The sequence below is a fragment of the Adiantum capillus-veneris genome, chromosome 27 (genome assembly GCF_014529385.1).
Source record: "Adiantum capillus-veneris isolate H3 chromosome 27, ASM1452938v2, whole genome shotgun sequence".
NCBI classification, from domain to species: Eukaryota; Viridiplantae; Streptophyta; class Polypodiopsida; order Polypodiales; family Pteridaceae; genus Adiantum; species Adiantum capillus-veneris.
This window is the reverse complement of record NC_140957.1, coordinates 8,640,476-8,668,235: the sequence shown is the minus strand read 5'-3', so window position 1 is coordinate 8,668,235 and position 27,760 is coordinate 8,640,476. Positions and strand designations below refer to the sequence as shown.

The 27,760-nt window shown below is 45.9% G+C and overlaps 1 long non-coding RNA gene across 2 annotated transcripts in view; it reads right to left on the bottom strand.

Moving 5' to 3' along the window:
- Positions 1-273: 273 nt before the first annotated feature.
- LOC147421473 (uncharacterized) overlaps positions 274-27,760 on the bottom strand; it is a 48,365-nt gene continuing 20,878 nt past the window's right edge. Inside the window, exons 2-3 of one of the 2 annotated variants that reach the window (XR_015186762.1) lie at positions 2,206-3,111; positions 274-2,102 (exon numbers count right to left, since the gene is read on the bottom strand). This is a non-coding gene — a long non-coding RNA (uncharacterized LOC147421473). Of the gene's footprint in view, positions 2,103-2,205; positions 5,649-27,760 lie in introns of those variants that run through there. The other variant, XR_015186761.1, reaches the window with a different exon arrangement.

The window sequence follows — 27,760 nt, the reverse complement described above, 5'->3', positions numbered from 1 at the left end:
ATTAGGGTTTTAAACCTAATTGCTCATCTTTGAAAGAAGACCTAAAATCTCTCCATCTTTACATCAAATGCCAACAATTGACCTAGAACAATTGACCTAGATCTGGAACATCTAGTAGAGCAAGTAAATCATTAACCGATGCAAAGATTGATCACAAGATGAGAATATATTTATATATATATATATATATATATATATATATATATATATAGAGAGAGAGAGAGAGAGAGAGAGAGAGAGAGAGAGAGAGAGAGTTGTTGAGAGTTCCAAATAAAGTCAAAGAGCAAAGAGAACCATTCTCTGTTGTACAAGAGGGAGAGAAGATACAGATGGTTGATCTGAGATAAAGAAGCAGACACTAAAGAGTCTACCTTCGTGTGCTTGTAAAGAACACCCAGAAATAATTATACTCTGAAAAGGAGGGACTGGTCATCTTCCAGTCCCAGTGATGTGTTGTGTCGTCTACTTTTCTATCCCTTTACTCTCAATTATTTCAATTGTGTTGTGTTATTTCGTCGGTACGCTTCCAATTCTGTGACAATCGTTGACATACACGCATTCATGTATGCTTATTCATAAACCCGTCGTTCAGAATGAATGGGTGTTGTTCTTTGCCAGAGATTCGATGGAGGTTGAGGTGAAGGAGTTGGCGAAGCCAAGGTAGGACGTGCGGAAGGGCAGTGAGAAGGAGAAACGGGAAGAGGAGGGGGCGCCCTTGAAAGCATAAAACTTCTTGAACGCATGCGATAGCATCATGTCCAGATAAATGGAGCCCATATTGACGCCGTCGATCTCTCCCCTCCACGGCCTTGGGCTTCCATTGATCCACCAACGGCAGCAGCACATTCAGGGAGTGGCGCATATCTGGTCTCCCAGGCCTGCCTTGATGTACACTGCCCTGCAAGCTCATTGATTCTCTTTAGGCTCTCCTCTGCCGTCGTAAGCTCCAGCTCCAGATGGATGGCCTTTAGGAAGTCATCACTGCTACTGCTCATACGCCGAAAACCACACTATCAGACTTTGTCCTCACCCATCCAGTTACTTTCAACCATTCCAAACACACATCATGTCAGCCCCATTCCAGATCACAGACCTTGCCATGCCCCATTCCATTAAAGCAATAGCACTAAGCTAAAGTTTAAACAGATTCCTGAGTTTTCTGCATACTCTGGTGCTAGAAATCTGAAGGTACCGCGGCCAGCCTTCTCTCAATGGAGTTCTTCTCCTCTAAAACCAGCTTCACCTGGACCCTTTTTCCCTATAATCATCCCCGAGCAGTATGTCGGAGGGAGGGCTTGAAATCTGTGTATGAAGCTCCTATGGTGAGCTAGCCCACACAAATAATCCATGCCACAAGCCACATCGAGTGCAATGCTCAGCCATTGTTTTAGGTTTAATGGACCCAACTCAGCAAGTGCTGGCTAATTTTGCTCCCAGTAACATGTATTCGTACACAAGAAGCCATTCACGTCCATCAATGCAATAGCCCAACAAAGTAACAAGATGCCAATGCCTTACCTTCCTCAACACCGCAATCTCTGAATAGAACTCTTTCAACCACTTATTACTCACAACACAGGCCTCTATCCTCTTCACTGCAATCTTTGTTCCGTCATCCAGTTCACTGGCATTATACCATACTCTTTGTTCATTGGCTCAAAGAACTCAACCCCTTGGTTTACAAGTCCTGCATGGATGCAAGTATAAAGCAGGGACAAGAATGTCGCGTCATTAGGCTCAATACCTGCTCGCTTCATGCACTCAAGTTAGAAAGCTTGATGCAAAACTTCTATCTTTGCATGACCAGCTCTGAATGCACTCCAAGATACGACATCAAGCTCTAAATACGGCCCACACATCCGCCGTGCTTGTGTAGCTTTTGTAAGCATATATAAAGGCTGTTGTCAGAAGTACACTTGGATTCGTGCCTGAAGCTAGAAGTAAAAATGGATCTGCCTGCAGGTACCGAAGTACCAGTTTCTTTGCCTGGTTGCAATTGCACTAAACTTACCAATCTCCCATCATCTACTTGCCTTGCATCTTTAGATCCAACTTTAACGCCTTCTGCGTAAGCCCCTGTTCACCATATGCAGAAAGCATTGCTGTCCAACAAACAACATCAAAGTCAAGGCAACCAGCTACCAAAGACATCCTCTGCATCTACAATGCTCCCACACTTGCCATACATATTCACGAGAGTATTACCCAAGAAAACATCTAGATCAAGCCCATCCTTTAAGCATCAGCATGTAGTGCCCTCCTAATTTCCAGAGAGACTTTTTGGTTGATCTTGCATGCTTGCAAAGCAAATAGATATCTTTTGGTCATCAGGACTCACCCCCTCAACCTGCATTACTTTGTGCAAGCACAAGGGTGTAACTACATCGTCTTGTTCAACATAAACCAAGAGCAATGCATTCGATAGAGCAACATTATGATTGGACAACCCAACAAACACACTTATAGCTTTATGAATGCTCCCACACTTACCATACAAATTGGCAAGCATGTTACCAGCACATCCATCCACATCATATCCCTTTTTCCTTGCATCAGCATGTAAGAATCAACCAATATCTAGAGGCAAAATCTTAGTTTTTCGCCCTTCCACTGAAAACCTTTCATCTGATTTCTCAGCAAGCACGCAACATGCTTGAATTGCATGCTTGAATTGTTGTAAACTGATTGGACGTGGTGACCCCAAAACACTTGAACAACCACCAACGACAGAACAATAGAGGATAGTTTGCGCACACACTTGCAAGACCCCCAAGTGCTTGTAGATGATTGGCCCCAAAATTGGTGCCCCTTGCAGTATTTTCTTTAATTTATCAACTAGCACACAAGTGCTCAAGGTACAATGGTGGCTTTGCTCTCTAGATTGGAGAAGCAAGCTCTGAACATGTTCCAATTGGACCCAAAGCCTCTCTTTTATACTAGCCAAGCTATAAAAACAACTTCAATAAAGTCAAAAACTTTGCTTTTTTGTTGCTTTTGATCAAAAACCTCGATTTTTAGTTGTTTTATACCACTTTCGCCGTTCAACAGAGATTTCCTACAAATCTCACAATCTGCTAGGAATTTGATGATGATGCAGAAGACCAAGGTTATCTGCTCAACAAAAGCTATCTTTTAGGGCACAAAATTCCAATCTATATCTTTCAAAGATTAGGGTTTTTGAGGTTTCAACAAATCCTAATTAGGTTTTCAGTTGCCACGTCATTAACTGGTGACAATTGCAATCATGAAGGTCCACTCGTTTGGATTTACACACTCTACATCTTACCAAAAAAAATTTGAAAATAGTTCCATGATCATGCGCACTTCATGTGGTGATTTAAGGAAGGTAAGACGTGGAGTGAAACCGGCCTGTTCAATCCAAAAAGGGCGGTAGACTTTACTTTAAACCTTGATTTAGCTTTCACCCATTATTAGTCGTCTATTTTACCTGTACTTTCAAGACACAACAAAGGGGAGAGGGATACAGGCTGCTAGATTGCACCTGTATGAGTAGACAGACACCAGATTGGCCCCTAACTTAGGCGCCCCTTTCGGTATTTCTTTATTGTTCAAAAGAGGGAATAAACGCTGTGGTTCCCTACAAGCTGCCCTGCACAAACTCGGCTGAATTTCCACTGTTCCAGCCCGATTTCGGCAGCATAACTGTACTAGAACCCTTCACGGTCAGTATTCCCACGCATTGACTGACTTTCCCGACGCATACGGGCACTTTGCAAAACCTGGCGAGAAACTGCAGCACGCTGAATTCTCTGTTTTCAGCCCTGAAAATGCGCCAGATCGCCTGTACAGTGGTCCCCTTGCGTCCCCGAACCTCCTGGGGGTATTAGGGTCCGTTTAGGGCCAAAACCCTAAACCTGCAAAAATACACAGCAGGCTGTAATTCACTGTTTCGGGCTCCGTTTCGCGTGCCGGTCGCATCCCTAGCAAGTCCTCGAGCTCCCGCACCTGTAGGGCTACTTGCCCTTTGAATCGGACGAGATTTCTGGCGTGAAACCTCTCCGAATTCACATGTACCTGCGGGGGGATTAGCCGCTAGCTAATCCAGTACCTGTGCAAGAGGCTCTTGCCTCGGCAATCGCGCATGAACCCACACAACTGTACATTGGTCAAATGAAGAGCCCACTAAAGGGGCATAACATACTGCCAAAGGGGAGAGAGAGGGCAGTGCGTAGCGTGCAGGGCATCACTCCTGGCACCGCACTGTGCATAAGAGGGAAAGCAAGCACTCCATAGCTCTTAACCTGTGACAAAATCTGAAAATGAAGCTCTCCCCTCTTCAAATTCAGCGCCACTTCTTGTTGCATAAGGCAAGTGCACCAGAATGTGCCACTTGGCACTTTTACAAGCATTTTCCCGTTTCGGGGTTGCCGCCTAAAAATATCCCAACCGGTTGCCCAGTTGACTTCACGGCAGAGTAAGAAAATGTTCCCTTTGTCATTCCGGAGGTAATGACGCCAACACATTTTCAGGTCCCAAAATAGCAGTTCCCTAAATTTTAGGAGATGCTGCCATTGTATCTTTCTAGGTCATCCGACCCTCTTTGTACACTGCGGCCACATCCAAAACTGAAATGTAGCCTCCGTAGCAAAGGATTCCACTTTGGCTAGTCAATGACCCCACTTGGCTAACCATAGTCCTTGTCCAACCTTAGTGCTCTCTTGCCCTCAGGCCTGGACTCCCTCTGGACAGTTCCACACTAGCTATGCAATGCAGGGCAATTAGATTTCCCGAGGGGTGTTTCCAAAAAGTGAAAGTAAATAGATAATAAGAAAGAAATCAACAAAAAGGATAGATACTAGTCACACGCTGGTGACATACCCCCCTCTTGAAATCTCAAACGTCCTCGTTTGCATCTATGTCGTACAAGCTCCTAGTCAACATTGATGTATTCAACACCTGTCGACACATGTACGACACATACATGCTCATTGTCAACCCTGGTGTATTCAACACCTTGTTGACTCATGTATTGCCTGCGTGTGAACCCTGTCCCAATGACATAGTGGTAGCTTCGCACTCTGCCATTGCTTTGAGTCACTAACTTTCCAATGACAAAATGGTAGCTGCACATTTTGCCACTGTCTTATAGTACACGTTGGATCCTGTAACACTTTCGAGCATACCCAAACCGATAGTTTAAGAATGCAGTTACACATGTACTCTTCAATAGAAGCAATCACTGTATCCTTGACAAACTGACAAGAAATACTCACTTCTATAGCACTAACCAAACTTTTGGACATTCCATAAGAGCAATTGCCAAACTGACAATCTGTACAGCTCTAACATTCATGTAACAGGTATTTGATTTGAGCTCACTTTAAATACCTTGTACATCATTTGTTTCAGAAGCCATTGTCACACTGACAATCCATTTAGCTTTGAAACTCAAGGGGTCAAGGTAGGTTGCAAATCGAAGGCTTCCAGGTAAAGTGATAACACAGTTGGTGACTCTGCAAGTTCACCTTCTTCCATCCACTTAGCATCCATTGGTGGATAGTTTCTGAACTTTACCAAGTAACGCCTAGCAACCTTGCCTTTCACTTTCCTTTCTTTGTGTGCCAAAATCTGTTCAGGGACCAAGATCTCGTCAAGTTCCTCGACTTCCGGCTGATCTTCAGCTGGCATATCTTCTGGCACATCACCCACATAGGGTCTGAGAAGACTCACATGAAACGCATTGTGAATCTTCCAACTGTCAGGCAATTTCAGCCTATATGCAACATCACTGATTATGTCGCATACTTGAAAAGGCCCATAGTAACGCATGCTGAGCTTTGGAAACAGTCTTTCCTTGCCCTTCATCTTCTTTAACCTTGCCTTTTCAAAGCGTAAAAGCACCCAATCACCAAGTGAATATACCACTTCACGACGGTGACGATCAGCTGCTTTCTTTTGCTTTGCCTGAGTCCTTTCTAAGGCCACTTTGACCTTCTTGTACATTTCATCCATGTCTTGAACATACTTATCTGCTTCAAATATCTTGTCCTTTGTATGCAGTATGGGAGGAACTTTCTTGCCACCTTCAACTATCTCAAAAGGTGCCTTGCCAGTTGATGAATGCACTGTATTATTGTATGCATACTCCACCAATGGCAAATACTGCTCCCACTTTCCTTTATGCTCTGACACATAGCACTTCAGCAGATCTAGGACAGTAGAATTTGCCTCTTCTGACTGCCCATCTGTTTGAGGATGAAATGACGAAGAGAATTTGAGCGTAGTGCCCATATTCTCAAACAAGCCTCTCCACAACAAACTTGTCATGCGTGGATCACGGTCGCTGACAATCGACTGTGGCATGCCATGATACTTGAAAATATTGCTCATAAACAAGCGTGCCATCTGATCTGGCTTTATCTTCTTCCTGACAGGAATAAAATGAGCCTGTTTGCTGAATCTGCAAATAATGGTCCAAATACCATCATTTCCTGTCTGCGTTCTCGGAAGATCAAAGATAAAATCCATAGCAATACTTTCCCATGGTTTATCTGGAATAGGTAGTGGTTGCAATAACCCTGGTGCCTTTTGCCTGTCAAACTTGACCTTTTGGCATATTAGGCATTCTCGCACAAAGGCATCCACATCTCTTCTCAATGTAGGCCAATAGAAGAATGTCTCAACCGCTTTAACTGTAGCATCGATACCACGATGCCCTGCATACGGTGGGACATGACTCTCTTCCATAACTTTGCGTCGCAATGGCTTTGTGACACACAATCTTCCATGCATCATCATGAACCCGTCTTTAAGAAGATAGTGTTCATGACGTTGTCTATCCATTAGCTGCTCGAAGACCCTTGCAAAATCTTCATCATTTGTATACTGTTCTCTCATATCATCAAGTTCATGATGATAAGGAATCGACACAGCTGAAATTTGTGGCTTCCTTGACAAGGCATCAGCCACAACGTTCTTCTTGCCTTCTACATGCACAATCTGAAAATGGAACATGGACAAGATATTTGCCCATCGCATATGCTTCTCAGATAACTTTGTCTGTGTCAAGAAGTATCGCAAGGTCTGATGGTCCGTTTGGACAACAAAGTCTGCACCTAGCAGGTAGTGTTTCCAACTTAAGAGCGCATGAATCACAGCCAGTAACTCTTTCTCATAGACCTGCATGGTCATCTCTGGCCCTTGCAAAATTCTGCTCTCATAGGCTACTACCCTGCCATCTTGCATTAGCACAGCACCAATGCTACTACCGTAGGCGTCGCACTGGACCACAAATGACTTCCTAAGATCTGGCAACACAATGACTGGATCTGAAGTCATCTTTTCCTTTAAGAGATTAAAAGCTGAAATCTCTTTCTGTGTCCATCTGAAGGTGACTGCCTTCTTTTGAAGAGCATGTAAAGGTGAAGCAATCTCAGCGAAATTTCGGATAAACCTTCTGTAATAGGAGCATAGTCCCAAAAAGCTTCGGACATCATGCACCGTCTTCAAATTTGGCCATGACTTGATCGCTTCGACTTTTGCAGGATCCATTCTGACACCGTCCTTTGAGACAATGTGTCCCAGAAAGTGAATCTCTTCCAGAAAAAACTCACTTTTCTTTGCATTGATGAGCAACCTATGACTGCGTAGCTCTTTGAACACAATGGCCAAGTGATGCCTATGCTCCTCTTCATTCTTTGAGTAGACTATCATGTCATCAAAGAATGTACCAACAAACTGCTGGTGTGGACGGAAAATTCTGTCCATCATCCTATTAAACGTAGCAGGAGCATTTGTGAGACCAAAGGGCATCACTAAAAATTCGTAAAGGCCAAACGTCGTTCTAAAAGCAGTCTTGTGCACATCCTCTGATCTAATGCGGATCTGATGATACCCACTCTTTAGATCTATCCTGCTAAACATAGCTGCTCCTTCTAATTTGTCCATAATATCATCAATTCTAGGTATAGGGAACCTATTCTTGATGGTATTCTTGTTCAGTGCACGGTAGTCGATGCACATACGCCATGAGCCATCCTTTTTCTGCACCAACAACACTGGAGAACAGAATGGAGATGAACTGGGCTGAATCAGCCCCTTTTCTAACAACTCCTGTACTTGGCCCATTATCTCTTTCTGCTGAGCCGCACTAACCCTGTACGGAGGCTTATTTGGTGGGCTACAGCCTGGCACCAAATCTATCGCATGGTCCTCGGGTCTCTCTGGCGGTAATTGAGACGGTAATGAATCGGAAAAACAGTCACTATACTGTTGTAAAAACATTGACCTTTCTTTATCTAGCACAGATAAATTTGATTCATCACAATCTGACACTTCACGTGCAAAAACCAAGTACGCAGAAAGATGCTTTTTCATTACAGAAGTAATAGCAGAAGCTGATACAGTAGGAATAGACTCCCCTTTAAGCTTTACATCCAGAATGTGAGTCTTTCCCCTGCTCTGTACAGTGATCTTTTTGTTGTAGGCATCCATGATTCCCTGTACACGAAACAACCAAGGAATACCTAACAACACATCACATCCGTCCAGTGGCATGATATAAAATTCTTCAGCATCTACATAGGACTGGATATGTAGACGCAACTTTCCGATGATGGGTGTCACAGCCTCTGTATGGCCAGGACATGCCAAACCTGCCTCTGCTGTATACCCCATCTCTTCAGGTCTGATTCCCAACTTTGAAGCCAATTCTGGGGAAATGAAGTTGGCTTTGGCACCTGGATCAAAGAAGATAAGCACTGTTTGATCCCTAACCTTTCCCCATGCTCTGCAAAGCTCACTTGCATCTGAATTTGGCTTGTCGCCCACCATATCTGGCACTAGACCAGCCATGGGCTTCTTTCCTTTCTTGTCTTCCTTGTCATCAGAATCAGCTGGCCTTTTCTTTGTAGGACAGTTGTAGGCAATGTGGCCAGGCTGCTCACATATAAAGCATTTGTTCTCTGTCCTCAGGACCTTCTTTTGCTCTTCTGACTTGCGAGGAAAACGTCTTTTCCATTTCTTTGCTGGTCCTGTTTTTGATTCAGCCGTAGCTTTGTCTTTCCCTGCGTTGGCTGACTCCTGAGTCCCTTTAGGAGCCTCATTGGGAACGTGCTTCTTGGCTGAATTTTTCTTGCCTGATCCTGCCTTGACGCCAGTGTTAAATTCACAATCTTCTCCCTTGAGCAAACCATTGCCAGTGTTTGCTACCTCGATGAGCTGCGTCAAAGTAGTGACTTTTGTCTTCGTGCAGTATTTTCTCAATCCTTTGGGTAGGCCACAACAGTATTTTTCAATCTGTTCTGTCAATGGCACAAACCTATAGGAAGTTACTGGAAGTAGAGCTTTCCAAAACTTCCGATTGTAATCATCCAGATTTCTGCAAGTGGCAGCATTTAGCTGGTGCCATTCTGTCATGACATCTGCTTCAAAGTCATCAGATAACCATGCTGCTGCAAAAATCTGCTTGAAGTAAATCCATGTGGACGGAGCTTGCCCTTGAAGCAATAAAGTTGTCCACCATTGTCCCGCATTCCCTGTCAAGAAAGTGGCTACCTTGCGGACCTTTGAAGCCTCTGTAAAGTTTCCCCCTGCATAGGCCTTATCAAACTGTTGGAGGAATGAAAGAGCCTTCTTCCTGTCATCAAACCCTGTAAAGGTCGTGAATGACACACCTTTGCCACCTTCTTTGTACGGAGTTGGCCTCTCCAGCGGCGTTAAATTGTCATATGGAAGTGACTGAAACATGGGAACACTATTAGGGTTCATCTGTGTTCCTTGGCCGCTATTAACTTGACCTGGAAATGCCATATTTGGCTGCTGATTTGTAATTCCAGCCATACCAAAATTTGCCTGTGGCATCCCGAACTGGCCCTGAGTGCTTTGAAACCCTGGTTGCATACCCATGACACTGTACATGGGGTTAGGCATCATCGTTTGAGCACCCCCAAACACTGTTCCTGGCGTATAAAACTGATTTCCAGGTGCATGACCAGCCATGCTCTGGAATACCGATCCACCTCCAAAATAGCCAGGGTGTACTGAAGGTAGTGGGAAGACCTGTTGCATAGCCTGTAAGTTGCTTCCCTGCCCATTAGAACCAGCTATAGGCTGTTGAAAGGTGGCGGGCTGAACTGGTACAGCTTGAAAGACTGGCATCTCAGCCACCTGTTCTTGCACCTTAGGCATACGTTGTGGAGACTGCATGTTCTCCGTCAAGTGTACAGGTGTTTCCATTGACTGTGCAGTATGAATCACCTGTGCTCGAGCCTTAACAGGCTTTTGAATATGATCCAGTGACCCAACTTGCTGAGACGGAACAGGAGGTTGCAGAAAGGCTAAAAACCTTGGGTTCTGCATTACTTGTGTGAACATAGCCACAGCAGTAGCCAACTGGGTCCTGAATATATCATCATCAGTCTGTGGTGGTCTTGAGGACTCACCCACTTCATGTGTCTGTTGACCCTGTGAAGAGGAAACCTCTTCAATCACATCATCTGGTCTGTCAGCCATAATTGCAATTCCCTGTGTCTGGTCTATGATCCCCTGTGTCTTCAAGCCCAAAATTGACCAAGGCTCACTTCTATGGGAAAAAGTGATTTAATCCCGGCAATGGAACCATGAAACCGGCCTGTTCAATCCAAAAAGGGCGGTAGACTTTACTTTAAACCTTGATTTAGCTTTCACCCATTATTAGTCGTCTATTTTACCTGTACTTTCAAGACACAACAAAGGGGAGAGGGATACAGGCTGCTAGATTGCACCTGTATGAGTAGACAGACACCAGATTGGCCCCTAACTTAGGCGCCCCTTTCGGTATTTCTTTATTGTTCAAAAGAGGGAATAAACGCTGTGGTTCCCTACAAGCCGCCCTGCACAAACTCGGCTGAATTTCCACTGTTCCAACCCGATTTCGGTAGCATAACTGTACTAGAACCCTTCACGGTCAGTATTCCCACGCATTGACTGACTTTCCCGACGCATACGGGCACTTTGCAAAACCTGGCGAGAAACTGCAGCACGCTGAATTCTCTGTTTTCAGCCCTGAAAATGCGCCAGATCGCCTGTACAGTGGTCCCCTTGCGTCCCCGAACCTCCTGGGGGTATTAGGGTCCGTTTAGGGCCAAAACCCTAAACCTGCAAAAATACACAGCAGGCTGTAATTCACTGTTTCGGGCTCCGTTTCGCGTGCCGGTCGCATCCCTAGCAAGTCCTCGAGCTCCCGCACCTGTAGGGCTACTTGCCCTTTGAATCGGACGAGATTTCTGGCGTGAAACCTCTCCGAATTCACCTGTACCTGCGGGGGGATTAGCCGCTAGCTAATCCAGTACCTGTGCAAGAGGCTCTTGCCTCGGCAATCGCGCATGAACCCACACAACTGTACATTGGTCAAATGAAGAGCCCACTAGAGGGGCATAACATACTGCCAAAGGGGAGAGAGAGGGCAGTGCGTAGCGTGCAGGGCATCACTCCTGGCACCGCACTGTGCATAAGAGGGAAAGCAAGCACTCCATAGCTCTTAACCTGTGACAAAATCTGAAAATGAGGCTCTCCCCTCTTCAAATTCAGCGCCACTTCTTGTTGCATAAGGCAAGTGCACCAGAATGTGCCACTTGGCACTTTTACAAGCATTTTCCCGTTTCGGGGTTGCCGCCTAAAAATATCCCAACCAGTTGCCCAGTTGACTTCACGGCAAAGTAAGAAAATGTTCCCTTTGTCATTCCGGAGGTAATGACGCCAACACATTTTCAGGTCCGAAAATAGCAGTTCCCTAAATTTTAGGAGATGCTGCCATTGTATCTTTCTAGGTCATCCGACCCTCTTTGTACACTGCGGCCACATCCAAAACTGAAATGTAGCCTCTGTAGCAAAGGATTCCACTTTGGCTAGTCAATGACCCCACTTGGCTAACCATAGTCCTGGTCCAACCTTAGTGCTCTCTTGCCCTCAGGCCTGGACTCCCTCTGGACAGTTCCACACTAGCTATGCAATGCAGGGCAGTTAGATTTCCCGAGGGGTGTTTCCAAAAAGTGAAAGTAAATAGATAATAAGAAAGAAATCAACAAAAAGGATAGATACTAGTCACACGCTGGTGACATGGAGGGTGACTAAAAAGAAAAAAGGATAGAGACAGTAGGTCAGAGAGATGGAGGGAAGAGAGAGAACTTCCTAAAGCTAATGGGTGTCTATGGCGGTCATCGATGTTACAAGTTGATGCCGTGGCAGCAAAAACCCTAATTTCAGCAGACGAAACCTAACCCTAACCCTAATTTTGAAAGTTGTCATAATGAAATTTTGTTCGCATCAAAATATAGCTTCTGTTGAGGAGATCAACTTTGTCTTCTACAACATTGTCAAATTCCTAGCACATTGTGAGATTTTTAGAGATCTCTATCCAACAACGAAAGTGGTCAAAAACAATTGAAAAGCAAGTTTTTGGACCAAAAGCGACCAGAAAGCAAGCTTTTTGGCTTTTTGGAGTTGTTTTTCTAGCTTGGCTTAAATAAAAGAGAGGCCTTGGACCAATTGTAACATATTCAAAGCTTGCTTCTCCAGTTTAGAGAGCAGAGCTACCTTGTATCTTGAGCAAGTGTGTGTCAGTTAAAGGAATAAAGAAATACTGCAAGGGATGCCAAGTTTTAGGGCCAATCGTCTCCACTCAAAGCGCTCTAGCTCTATTGTAGTGCAAATTGATTTGTTATGTTGTTGGTTGTTCTATTGTTTTGGGATCACCGCCTGTGACTTTTGTCCAGTCGGTTTACAGTTCTATTGTTGTCAGAGTGAGCAGCAGAAGGTGGAGAGGGAAAGAGAATGGAGAAAACACAAGAGACACAAGAGAGGGGGAAAGGCGGGCAAGCCCAATAACTCGAGATGGCATGAACTGCTGTGGTACAAGATGGAGTGGAGAGTGGAGCACCCCCTCTCATATATATGAGAAAAGGAGTGAGGTCGGGCAAGCCCCAAGCACCCACGACCTAGCATGATAAAACCTCCACGAATATGGGGAAAAATTACAAAAAAGTGGCCAAGGCGGACCAAAACAAGTCTGGGCGGGCAAAGTGCTGAAACGAACCCTATGTGTGACTGAAGTCCCTATCAGCAGGTATACGGGTGGCCAACCCACAACCAAGGGCCATTGCACATGTGTATATAATGCGTGTAAGCAGGGTGCGAAGCATCTGGAGATGAAGAATCTAACACCTCCCCTCAACGACAGATGCGGAGTCGCTGAGGAAGATGCAAGACGCCTGGCAAATTTGGAGTAGATGTAAATCCCAGAGAAAAGGATGAGAGCGCCAGCCAAACAACACGACGAACCGTTAGCACCAATTCGATGATGACCAAAGCTAGGGCAAGCTGATCAAGTCGCACAAGGTAGCTGATGGAGAGGCCACCAACGGAACAAGTCGCGGAAGAGGATATATATAAGGGAAAGATGGAAGACAAGCGGTGAGCTCATCGGAGAAGGTCAGCAGAAGAGAGAAACGGAAGAGACAGGACCCCCCCTGAAGCAGAGCACTCTGACACAAAAGCATAGGCTGCCAAGGTAGGAAATCGGCAGACTACAAGTCAAAAGGATCTCTGTTATAGAAGGAAGGAAGAATGTAGAGGAAACTAGAGGGAGATGCCCCCAGAAGAGCCGGAGACAGCAGTGACAGTCATCTGCCGAGAATCTGTCCCATCCTCAGGATCTACATCCTTCTTGCGGTCCCGCTATCTTTTATAATATTTTGCTGCATAATGACCTTTCTTTCACAGTAGGTACAAGTGATGTCAGGCCTAGAAAGTGTAGAACAAGGTCCAGACTGTCCTGAAGCACCACCACCCCCACTGGATGTAGACACCAAGGCTGTAATACCCGTAGAGGCATCTGAGGAGACTCTGTCCTGAATGCGCGAAGCTATCTGCTCCACAATGGGTAAGAGCTCCTCCCGAGTGATAGGAGTAGTGCGAGTAGAGGTAATAAGAGACTGGAACAAGGAATCATAAGCAGCGGGAAGCTTGAGAAGCAACAGAGTTGCCACGCCCTCGGAAGAAATCTAGTGACCACAAGCTGCTAGCTCATCACGGAGCAGAAGCATGCGGGGAAGTCCTGGATAGTCGGAAATGGTGAGGCCTGTAGGTCCATCAAAGACTTCTCCAAAGCAAGGATCCTTCCGGGTGTCTTCACCCCGTACATGTTGCAAAGGAAACCCCATACCTCATGTGCAGTGGTGTGAGAACATAAGGACGTCAGCACGGTATCCGCACAGTTGATGAGTAAGGAGTAAACTCTATGATGGTTCACATTCCACTGATCCACCATAGCCTGTGTAACAACAATACCTGATCTGCCAGAAGCAGTGCCATGAGAAGGAGTAGGAACAGATGATGAGCTAGCCTGTGTAACCACACCAAAAGAAGTGGTGGTTGATGATGGTGAAGTAGGAACGCCAGATGCAGGAGCAAGGCCGGGACACACGGCATTGGCAGGATTGTTGAGCTAGTCCCAAAGATCAAACTGCATAAGCATCACCGTGATCTTCATCTTCCAGACGACAGAGTTGAAGCCGTCAAGCTTTTCGCCAGGAGGAAGGATGGGCATGGTTGGAGAAGTTGCCATATCTACAAAGAAAAACCCGCAAAGAAGTCCCAAGTGTGTAATCAAAAGCAAAAGTAAGTAGAAGATGTGAAGAACCGCGCAAGGTATATCGCCAGATGACAGTGAAGAAGAGGGTAAGTGACGGGAGAGGCAAGGGGAACGCGAGAGGATGCCGATCAAGCAATGTCGAGGTGCTGTCCACACCGAAAAAACGTAGCAAGGAGGGTGCTAGAAACTCCACCGGGGGTAGAGGTTGAGCAACCACCACGTGAGGGTATCACTGGATGCTGAGAGTAAGAGATAAGGACTGTGAATGCACCAAAACAAGCTGAAAAAAAAGCAGTGGATGTGTCGAGGAATCACCGGCAAAGTCACTTGATGGTTCAGCTTCCAAGCGGGAAGGCCAAGGGGCGAGGAGTGGGGACTCCGGCGGTCCAAGGGCAAGGCATAAGGAGGGCTGAAGTGGAAGGTAAACAAAAGGTCAAAGTGGGCTACCTCTTGCAAGAAAACGCAAGGCCTCAAGGGCTGTGAAAAAACGCTATTGCATAGGAGTGCCAAAAAAAAAATGGCGATAGGGAAGAGGGAGGGAGGGTGATGGAGAGGAAAGTTGCAGAAGAGGATTACTCATACAAAACGCAGATCTCCATAAAAACGCATAACGCTAGTGTCAGAGAAAACGCAAGTTGAGGTTGGAGCAGGTCTTCACAATAGAATCCTCTGGAATGTCCTCCCGAGTAGTGGCGATGCCTCTCCTCAAGCCAGAGGCTCTGTGTCACAAAGTGATGACGTGGCGGACAGCAGAAACCCTAATTTCTGCCAAAAACCCTAAAATTCTTGCAAACCCTAATTTTTGCCAAAAACCCTAATTTCCGGAAATCGCGGAGGCGGATTATTTTTATTTTTTTATTTTTTTTATTTTTTTTGGAAAATGATGAGCGACGCAAATTTCGCTTTTTCTCTACTTAAATGAGAAAGAGAGAGAGAATGCTTTTGCTTTCATGTTTTGACTCTCTGTGAGAGAGAGAGAGAGAGAGAGAGCAATTGCTTTTGATTTGAAGCTTTTGGGGCTCTGCTTTTGGGCATCCCTTGTAACCTTTAAATTAGTGGTGAGGGCCTCACTTCTCAGAGCATCTGGACGCGGAGTCTGAGAGTGAAACCCTAACCGCTCTTTTGTACTTTGATGATTGATTAATATAAAAAGAAATACCGAAAGGGGCGCCAGTCTTTGGGGCCAATATCTCTAGGCACGGAACTCCGCCGGGCCAGTCCAAATCTATTGTGATCTGTGAATTGTTTTGAAGTGGTTATTTGGTGCTGTCGCGGTTGATTCTTGACTTGGAGTGTCCAAGTCTGTTACAGTGGTATCAGAGCACGGCCGATTTCTCTTCTACGGGAAATCCGATCCCCGAATTTTTTTCCGCGACACCTATGGCTTCAGGCAATGATCAGTCGACTCCCTCTGCATCTGGAGATGCGGGCTGGGATCACAACGAAGATTCAGGCAGAGAGTATGGCCCGCCTGGGCCTACTTAGGCGGAGCGGCGAGAGATAGAGCGTCGCCAGTTGATCAGCGATGCAACAAAGATGATGCTCAATTTTGCCAAGGACCCGAAGATGGCAAAATATATGAACCAGACCTCTTTGAAAGAGGTACAGATGGAGTGGCAGAGAACCACAACACCACTCCCGAAACCTGCTCTCAAGAAACCTTCTGCCTCCAAGAAATATACGGAGAAGGAACTGGAGAACGTGGTTGATGCACGGATTGCTCAGCTTTTTGACACGCAAAAGAAAGCCAAAAAAGCACGGCAAAAAGCAGAAGAAAGGCACTGACTTCCTGGGATATTTGGGTCGTCGGTTGACATTTGACAAGGCAAAGAAACGGAAGAAGCGTGTTCGATTTGAAGGAGTACTCAGTTCTTCTTCTTCTTCTTCTAACAGTTCTTCTAGCTCCTCGGATTAGAGCGAAGAAGACACAAAAAGGCAAAAAGCGAAGCAAGACACAAAGCTTCGAAACGGGCAAGAAAAAGGCAAAGAAGGCTACATCTCGCCCAGAGACTGACAGTTCTACTGAGGACTCGTCTACAGACAGCTCAGATTCCGATGACGGAAAGTTTTATGCGAACAAGAAGAGTTTTTACAAAGCCAACCAGTATGACTTTCTCGAAGATAAAAGCAAGAAAGTCCGAGAGTTTAAGGAAGGTGGCCACTCGATCAAGTTTGATACTTTTCAGGATACTCAGATGCTTCAAAGGCTTTGTCTTTTATACAGCAGTTTGACATCGCTTTCGCGGGAGGACGCTATTTAGAGCACTCCAAGATTCGGAGAGCTGCCTCTTACTTTAAGGGGAATGCTCGTACTTGGTGGTCCACGTTTCTATTAAGCAAGACTGTGCCAGTTACATGGCTGAAATTAAAGAGGCTTTTTATTTCTTCTTGGTTGACTCAAGAGTTTGAGCGAGATATACAAGCTGCTTGGAACCATCTCCGGATGACCAAGAGCGATACAGTGAATTCTTATTGTGAAAGATTCTGGAGCTCTTTTCTACCCACCTCTTCATTCAAGAAGATATCATTCAGAGAACAGATTGAGCGGTTTACCTTGGGTCTACCTACAGAGATCCGAGATCACTGCTTGGAACAGAAGTCGGCTTCTATTCAGGAGTTGAGTCGTGCAAAGCGGGGCTTTGCCATTCACTCTGGCAGTCTGACCTACCCCACAGATGAGGCCTTGACACAACGAGCCGGACAGACTTCTGGGAATGAAAGTAGAATGAAAAAGAGCAACCCAGAGAAAAAAAAAGGATGCACGACCCAAGCTTACTCCTGAGGAGAGAGCTCGCTTCATCAGAGAGGGGAAGTGCTTTGGATGCGGGGAACATGGACATATTTCCGCGAAGTGCCCTGATAAAAAGAACAGCATGATAAAAACGACGACAGGTCTGAGAGTTCGAGAGCAGCTGAGGAATGTGGCAGAAAAGGCAGATAGAAAAGCAGAACTGGTACCACATGGCGTGGGACCTGCACCGAATCTAATGAATGAAAGTACAAACTTTGCCGCTTTCAGGGCAAAGCGAAGGATCAAGAAGCTCTTTTGAAGGAGCCAAGGCCAACTTCTTTTCACTTGGAATTGGCGACTCGATTTGGAACTACGCCCGACAGACTGACGCCACAGGCGGAGGTAGTTCAACTGGCAGCCATTACACCGAGCATTGGCAAACTTCGTTTGCAATGACAGGGGTGTTCCGGGCACATGAGTGACGTTCTACTCGGGATCCCTTGGTACCACAAGAACTACGCCGTGGTTGACTACCGGGCCGAGAAAGCGACTTTGATAAATGAAGGGCTTAGAGATTGTACTTGATGAACTTCAGTTTTCTTACTCATTCTTTTGGGAGAACTGAACGATGGATAAAGGTTGAATATGTTTTGACCTGAAGAAAAGAACGCCAAGATTTTTTTTCTCCACGCTCATGCCCATTGCTTTTGAGAGGGCCTGAAGATCATACCATTGATCTGATATCTGGAAGCACGCCACCGAATCGGCCACCTTATCGTGTGAGTCGAGTACAGAATGAAAAGATTATGAACTCAGTGAAAGACCTCTTGGAAAAGGGTCTTGTCCAGCCTAGTACTTCACCGTATTGCTCTCCAGTGTTGTTGGTTTTGAAGAAAGACGGATCTTGGAGAATGTGCATCGATTATAGCACTCTCAACGAAATCACCATCAAGAACAGATTTCCGATTCCTAGGATCGATGATATACTCGACAGGTTACAGGGATCCTCGTGCTTTAGCAGGATTGACTTGAAGAGTGGATATCATCAGATCAGGATAGCACCAGGAGATGTCTACAAGACAGCTTTTCGGACGACTTTTGGGTTATTTGAGTTTTTGGTGATGCCTTTTGGCTTAACCAATGCTCCTGCGACATTTAACCGGATGATGGACAGGATTTTTCGAGAGTACAGGCTATTTGTTGGCACTTTCTTTGACGACATCATTGTTTTCTCCAAGAATGAGGCAGAACACAAAGATCATCTGCTTCAAGTCTTTCAGGCATTACGAGATCACACGTTAGTGATTAATGCAAAGAAAAGTGAATTTTTTCTACTAGAGATACACTTTTTGGGACACATTGTGTCAACAACAGGAGTGCGAATGGACCCGGCCAAGATAGAGACTATCCGTGATCGGCCCGATTTGAGGAATGTCCATGAAGTTAGAAGCTTCTTGGGACTGTGTTCGTACTACAGGCGGTTCATACGAAAGTTTGCAGAGGTTGCTTCCCCTTTGCATACCTTGACACAGAAAGGAGTACCTTTTTCGTGGGGACCCACAGAGGTGACTGCCTTTCGGACATTGAAAGAGAAATTGACTACGAGACCTATTTTGACTTTGCCGAAATTGCAGAAGTCATTTGAAGTATATTGTGATGCTTGTGGTCGTAGTCTGGGCGCGGTCTTGCTGCAAGAAGGCCATGTCATAGCTCACGAGAGCCGTTTGTTCTCTAGGCCGGAGATGTCAGCACAGATCTATGGGAAAGAGCTTTTGGCGGTTATCCATGCTCTTACTCAGTGGCGGCATTACCTACTCGGAGCGGATTTTACTGTCTTTACAGACCATCAAAGTTTGCGCTACTTCTTGTCACAGAAGCAACTTTCGGAAAAGCAGATGCGGTGGGTGAACATCTTGTCACAGTTCCACTTCCAGATTGTCCATGTGCAGGGACAGAAGAATGTGGTGGCAGATGCTTTGTCTCGGAAACCGTTGGTTCTGGCTATTTCCGCGATACATCATAGGAGCTTCGAGGATATGGTCGATCAGTATGCCACAGATACAGGTTTTGCAGATATTTTCACACGGATACGGGATGGGGAGACAGTAGCTGGATACTCCCTTCGGGAAGGCTACTTGATGAAAAAGACTATGTTGTGAGTTACACAGCCGTTGAGGGAAAAGGTTATGACTGATTGCCACTGTCCACCTTTTACGGGTCACCGCGGCATTGCTACCACCATGAAAGGGGTAGACAGAGATTTCTTTTGGTGGAGACTGAAGAAGGATGTGGAAGAGTTTGTGCGCAGTTGCTTGGTATGCCAGAAGGTCAAGTTTGAAAGGCATAAGGCACAAGGATTGTTACAGCCTTTACCCATACCCACCCGCCCCTGGGAAAATATTGAAATGGATTTGATTTTTTTTTATCTCCCGAGAATACAGAATGATCAAGATGATTTTCCGATTACATGGCACGCCTGAGACGATTGTCTCCGACAGAGACCCCAGATTTATGAGTTTGTTTTGGAAGGCAATTTGGGAGAACATTGGCACGCGGTTGCAGTTCTCGTCATCGTTCCACTTGCAGAATGACGGGCAATCTGAGATTGCCAATTAAGTGATTTTAGATTTATTGAAGTCTTGTATCTCGCATCAGAAGACTCAATGGGAAAAGAACTTACCTTTGGTGGAATTTGCCTACAATAACACGATACACTCTTCGACGGGGAAGACGCCATGAGAGATTGTTGAAACTGCTGCGAAGGTTCCATCCTTCCTGAGCACGAAAGATTAGAAATTTGAAGCGGATGAATATTCGCGAGATTTGGATACGGCTTCTGCCAAGGTTCGCAAGACTTTACAGAAGTCTCAAGAACGACAGAAAAAGGCAGCGGATCGCCATCGTCACGACTGGAAACTAAAGGAGGATGATTGGGTGCTCTTACTTTTGAGAAGGCACGTCTAAGAAAGAAAAAGGGAAAGGAGAGGCTTTTTCCAAAGCTTAGTATGTGATACTACGGACCTTTCCAGATTACTGAAAAGATAAATGATGTCTCCTTCCGATTGAAACTGCCAGATACTTGGAGGATTCATAATGCATTGCATGTGAGTCTCTTGAACCCTGTTAAGGGTGATGTGCTTGATGATGGGGAGCCTGATGAGCAACCCGAAGTGGAAGAAAACGAGGAGATCCTTGTTCCTGAACAGATTTTGGCACATAACGATACGAAGAAAGGTAAAGTCCGAAGGCGGTTCTTGGTTTAGTTCAAGAACTTTCCTGCATTTGATGCGAAGTGGATGGAGGAGGAGGACCTAGCAGATACTCCTCGGATTGTGAAACTTTACCTCGATGTTTTGGTTTAGCATAGTCTACTCCAAACGGAACCCAGAAACTCAACTTGGCCGAAGATCTGGTGCAGTGGGATGCACAAGAGGGGAGTCACTCCACTCCTTTGTCAACAGATGCCTCGATTTTGATACTAAAGTCACTGGTGTCTCTTTGAGCTTCAGGGATACTGAGAGCTGACAATATTCTGTTGGATGACTTTATGAAATGGAATTCCTGATTATGATACTGATTTCTTCTTGACTTCTTGTGAGTGCAGGAACTGATAGCCGAAATGACTGCAGCATTTTGGTCTGATTGATCTCGAATAGACATGGTTGCAATAGGGGTTAGTCAATCGGACATCGATGAGGTCTCGATTGGACCTAGATGTGATTGCTAGCTACATTGCCGATAAATCATGGTCTAAGATCCGAATGAATGTTGAATGTCATGTGATGTCCTGTGATGTCTGGTGATGTCCTGTGATGTCGTGTGATGTGACTGTCGATTTTGTACATGTGCTAGATGTGTGTTCCTAGTACGTAGGTACTAACAGTCAGTGTCTGCTAAGACGGTTTATGGCTTTTGTCGGTTTTGCAGGCGTAATCGCGGTCCATTACAATGCTTTCAGAGGGGGGGTATGTCACAAAGTGATGACGTGGCGGACAGCAAAAACCCTAATTTCTGCCAGAAACCCTAAAATTCTTGCAAACCCTAATTTTTGCCAAAAACCCTAATTTCCGGAAATCGCGGAGGCGGATTATTTTTATTTTTTTATTTTTTTTATATTTTTTGGAAAATGATGAGCGACGCAAATTTCGCTTTTTCTCTACTTAAATGAGAAAGAGAGAGAGAATGCTTTTGATTTCATGTTTTGACTCTCTGTGAGAGAGAGAGAGCAATTGCTTTTGATTTGAAGCTTTTGGGGCTCTCCTTTTGGGCATCCCTTGTAACCTTTAAATTAGTGGTGAGGGCCTCACTTCTCAGAGCATCTGGACGCAGAGTCTGAGAGTGAAACCCTAACCGCTCTTTTGTACTTTGATGATTGATTAATATAAAAAGAAATACCGAAAGGGGCGCCAGTCTTTGGGGCCAATATCTCTAGGCACGGAACTCCGCCGGGCCAGTCCAAATCTATTGTGATCTGTGAATTGTTTTGAAGTGGTTATTTGGTGCTGTTGCGGTTGATTCTTGACTTGGAGTGTCCAAGTCTGTTACACTCTGATACCATGTCAGAGTGAGCAACCGAAGGTGGAGAGGGAAAGAGATAATGGAGAAAACACAAGAGACACAAGAGAGGGGGAAAGGCTGGCAAGCCCAATAACTCTAGATGGCATGAACTGCTCTGGTTCAAGATGGAGTGGAGAGTGGAGCACCCCCTCTCATATATATGAGAAAAGGGGTGAGGTCGGGCAAGCCCCAAGCACCCACGACCTAGCATGATAAAACCTCCACGAATATGGGGAAAAATGACCAGAAAGTAACCAAGGTGGACCAAAACAGGTCCGGGTGGGCAAAGTGCTGAAACAAACCCTATGTGTGCCTGAGTCCCTGTCAACAGGTGTACCGGTGGCTAACCCAGAACCAAAGGCCAGTGCACATGTGTATATAATTCCTGTAAGCAGGGTGCGAAGCATCTGGAGATAAAGAATCTAACAATTGTCAGGATACTTCAACAACAAAAAGGGAACTATGTCAGAACATACCAACGACAGAGATCTTTCTGTTCCACACCAAGAAGGCTCTCTTCTTGAGGAGATGCCTCAGGCAGTTTAAATGTCTACACCTGTCACTGGAGAGCCATTGCTGCATCTTCCTTAGATGCACTCAGATTTGCTGGATGAGGATGACGAGTATCTGTGTCACGAGGACGTGGCAGTTATTAACCATGTCACAGAGATGTGGCAACTGCTAACCTTGGTTGTTGGTTTCTTTCCAATGGGGTTTATTTTATTTATTTTGAGACCCTCTTTTTGAAGTAGCAAACGGTCGGACATTGTATGGCCAATGTGAACGGTAGATTCACCCGCAGACGGGAAGTGGTCGGCACTGGAATTGGTATGGTAAGAGGATGTCTAGGCTCAGAGCAAGATCATATAGGTCCCCCCGTCGCACTTAGCAAGTTGGTGGATACTAGGAAGTGAACTCAATTAAGGCATAAAGTCAAGGTGGGACTACCAACAAAAAGTATCCGACAGTTGGGCCACATTGCATTTTTGGATGCGGTCCCAATGAGGATAGATGGTCAGAGGACCAGTGGGAGCCCAACGGAAGCATCTCCTAAAATTTAGGGAACTGCTATTTTGGGCCACGAAATGTGTTCGCGTCATTACCTTCGGTATGACTAGGGGAACACTTTACAACTCTGCCGCGAAGTCAACTGACGCACCAGTTGAGATATTTTTAGCAGGGAAAGCCCAAACTCGGAAACTGGGCGACGTGTCAGCTTGTGAGCGATTCTGCCACTCTGGGAGGCAAAAACGAGCTGCATATCAACAAAGGGGGCGCCATTTTCAGCCACAGGCGGATTGCAACAGGTACAGAAGCTATGGAATGCTTACCTTGCCCTCTATGCACAGTATGGTGACGGGAGTGATGCCCCGCACGCTACATACTGCTCTCTTTCTCCCCTACGTGCAGTTATGTGATGCCCCACAAGAGGGCTACTCATTTGACTGATGTACAGTTGTGTGGGTTCATGCTTTTGTGCTGAGGCAAGAGCCTCCTTGAGCAGGAACAGGGGTAGCTAACTGCTGCTCCAAAGCAGGCACTGGTGAGGGTCATAACCTCACCGTACAGGTGCAAAATCAGCGCTGTGTATGCGTTGTAATTTGACTGTTTTTCAGCCATACGGACGCCAGGATCATTGGGAATCGTGCCCCACTGGCAAAGGACAGTTAGGGGACTGTTTGGGGCTGAAAACAGGGCAAAAACCAGTAAATACAGCGTGCTGAATTTACTGTTTTTGGACAGGAATCAGAGGGTATACGACAGTGCAAGCGAGTTCCAGCAGGGGAATTGGTTTCGCGCAAGTTTTGGGGCTGTTATGCTGCCAAAATTTGGCCAAATCAAATGGTATCTAGGTGGATACACGTGAAGGATTCCCAGGACCTTACCTTGTAATTTACCCTCCTAAAGAATAAAGAAATACCGAAAGGGGCGCCAATTTTGGGGCCTACAGGTTGTCGGCGTCTGCTCGGAGCATTCTAGCTTCCGAGCCGTGTGTGTATTCAAGTGTTAACTCCCGTCGCAGGTTCTCTTTGCAAAGTGCTCTGTGTGTGTGTTTAAAGTAAAGAATTTCGGGTGAAAGCCAACGCCTACCGCCCTACGGGCCGGTTACATGGTTCCATTGCCGGGATATCAATCACTTTTTCCTCAAAGAGTGAGCCTGGATTGTTCAGGGTAAAGACACACATTGCAAGAACGCGGGGATTACACTATGACCGACAAGGGGAAGGGAATTATGGAAGAGGGTTCCTCTCCAAAGGACAGGCAGGAGATTCCTATGGTTTTTGAGATTGGCGAGAGCTCACGGCCACGTCAGTCTGTACCTCCTGTCAACGTGAATGTCCCTCCAGTAGTACAGGGCTTTATGACAGGGCAACTCGAGGATGATGCGTTTAAGACTCAGTTAGTTGCCGCGGTGAATGTCTTTTCGCAGCTGGTGCAAAATCCGAGGTTTATGGAATTCTTGCAAGCGCCACCAGTGCAACATCAAAATAGGCAACCTACGCCGCGTAAGGAGCTTGTTGAAGCTCAAGCCCAGGTACTTCATGAGGCGCAAGAGGAAAGGGAACACTCGCATGTTGCGGAGTCGGGGGCTCCAAAGCAGGTTCCTCCCGTGCTTGAACAGGTGGCTAGAACGCCTATTCCACAGGTTATGCCAGTTCAGCCCGCCACCTTTCAGAGCCAGCATGCTGTCTTGAATGGACAGGGAGCTGGATACCAGGCTATGCACTCAGTTTTTCCACCACCCACGGTACATCCTGGGTATTTCGCGGGTGGATCAGTGTTCCAAAGTATGGCTGGTTATGCGTCTGGAAGTCAGTCGTACATACCAGGAACAGTGTTCGGGGGTATGCAAGGCATCATGCCAAACCCCATGTATGGTACTATCGGCATGCAGCAAGGTTTCCACGGCAACCAGGGCCAGTTTGGGGTGCCACAGGGTCATTTTGGCATGGCTGGTTTTTCTAGACAGCAGCCAGATATCGCACCTCTGACGCAAAATGTGAATGGCCAACACGTGCCGATCATGCCTAGTACAGTGCCCATGTTGCAGACCATTCCGTATGACAATTTGGGGGCACTAGAGAAGCCGAAGGCTTACAAAGAGGGTGGTGCAGCAGTAAAGTTCAGTACCTTCAGTGGTTTCGAGGACAAGACAAAGGCACTCACTTTCCTCCAGCAGTTTGATACAGCTTATGCGGGAGGGAATTTTACAAAGGCCTCGAAGGTCAAGAAAGCTGCCACTTTCTTCAAGGACAATGCGCTTACCTGGTGGACGACATTGTTAATGCAAGGACAGGCACCCGCCACTTGGGTTTACTTCAAGCAAATGTTTGCATCTGCTTGGCTATCAAATGAATTTGAAGCCGATGTCTTGACAGATTGGCACCAGCTTACGGCAGCTTCGTGCAAGAGCTTGCTGGAGTACAATAGGAGGTTTTGTAAAGCATTACTCTCAGTGACCTCCTACAGATTTGTGCCACTGACAGAGCAGATAGAGAAGTATTGTTGTGGGTTGCCTAAAGGGCTTCGCGATTATTGTACAAAGAATAGAGTGGCTACCCTTACTCAGCTTATGGAAGTTGCGAACACTGGTCTTGCCCTGTTGAAAGGAGAGGACAGTGGATTTCCGAGCAGTGATAAAGGAGGGCAACAAAAGAAAAATTCAGCGAAGAAGCCCTTTGTGAAGACGGCTCCTGATGCGTCACAGGGGTCAGAACAGGCCACCAAAGATAAGGATTCAGCTGGGACTTCTGGAGCGCAGGCAAAGAAACAGAAAAGGAAGCCTTTTGTGCGCAAGTCGCTCGAGGAAAAGAAGGTCCTAATGGCTGAAAACAAATGCTTTATATGCGAGCAGCCTGGTCATATTTCTATCCATTGTCCACAAAGGAAAAGGCCAGCTGACTCAGAGGATAAAGAAGACCAGAAAGGCAAGAATCCTAAACCCACGGCAGGTTTAGTGCCAGACATGGTGGGTGACAGGCCCAGCACAGATGCCAGTGAGTTATGCAGGGCATGGGGTAAAGTTAGGGATCAGACGGCACTCATCTTCTTTGATCCAGGTGCCAAAGCCAACTTTATCTCACCAGAGTTAGCTATGAAGCTCGGCATCAAAGCTGAAGAGATGGGGTACACCGCAGAGGCAGGGTTGGCATGTCCTGGCCACTCAGAGTGTGTTACTCCCATCATTGGAAAACTGCGTCTGCATATTCAGTCGTATGTGGACACTGAAGAGTTTTACATCATGCCGCTGGAAGGTTGTGACGCCTTGTTGGGGATCCCGTGGATGTTCCGAGTGCATGGAGTCTTGGATGCCTACAACAAAAAGATCACTGTACAGCATAGGGGCAAAACTCACATCTTGGATGTAAAGCTTAAAGGAGAGTCAGTCCCTATTGTATCTGCTTCTGCTATCACTTCTGTAATAAAGAATCATCTTTCTGTGTACTTGATTTTTGCACGTGATGTCTCAGATAGGGATCAGTCAAATTTATCTGTGTTAGATAAAGAAAGGTCAGCATTTTTGCAAAAGTTTAGTGACTATTTTTCTGATTCATTACCGTCGCAATTACCGCCAGAGAGACCTGAGGACCATCGGATAGATTTGGTGCCAGGGTATAGCCCACCAAATAGACCTCCCTACAGGGTTAGTGCGGCGCAGTAGAAAGAGATTATGGGCCAGGTTGAGGAGTTATTAGAGAAGGGGCTGATTCAGCCTAGTTCTTCACCCTTTTGCTCCCCAGTGCTCCTAGTGCAGAAGAAGGATGGCTCATGGCGCATGTGTATTGATTACCGTGCGTTGAATAAGAATACCATCAAGAATAGGTTTCCTATTCCTCGCATTGATGATATTCTCGATCGTTTAGAGGGTGCTGCAATTTTCAGCAGGATAGACCTGAAGAGTGGGTACCATCAGATTCGTATAAGCCCAGAGGATGTGCACAAGACTGCGTTTAGAACGACATTTGGTCTTTATGAGTTTCTAGTGATGCCGTTTGGGCTAACAAATGCTCCTGCCACGTTCAACAGAATGATGGACCGGATTTTCCGCTCGCATCAACAGTTTGTTGGAACATTCTTCGATGACATGATTGTGTATTCGAAGAATGAAGAGGAGCATAGGCGTCACTTGACCATTGTGATCGAAGAGCTGCGCAGTCACAGGTTACTTGTCAATCCTAAGAAAAGTGAATTCTTCCTTGAAGAGATCCACTTTCTGGGCCACATAGTCTCAAAGGATGGTGTTAGAATGGATCCCGCAAAGGTCGAACTTGAAGACTGTGCACGATGTCAGAAGCTTCTTGGGATTGTGTTCCTACTATAGAAGGTTTATCAGAAATTTTGCAGAGATAGCATCGCCTCTTCACGCATTGCAAAAGAAAGAGGTCACTTTCAGATGGACCCAAAAAGAGATTTCAGCTTTTAGTCTCTTAAAGGAAAAGTTGACTTCAGATCCAGTTATTGTTTTGCCAGATCTCAGGAAGTCATTTGTGGTCCAGTGTGACACGTGTGGCAGTAGCATCGGAGCAGTGCTAATGCAAGATGGACAGGTAGTAGCATATGAAAGCCGAATTTTGCAAGGGCCAGAGAGGACTATGCAAGTCTATGAGAAAGAACTCTTGGCCGTTATTCATGCGCTTTCTAGCTGGAAGCACTACCTCTTAGGTGCTGATTTTGTTGTCCAAACAGATCATCAGACCTTGCGATACTTCTTGACACAGTCAAAGTTATCCGAAAAGCATATGCGATGGGCAAACATTCTTTCCATGTTCCACTTCCAGATTATGCATGTGGAAGGCAAGAAGAATGTTGTGGCTGATGCGTTATCAAGAAAGCCACAAATTTCAGCTGTGTCAATTCCTTATCATCATGAGTTAGATGAC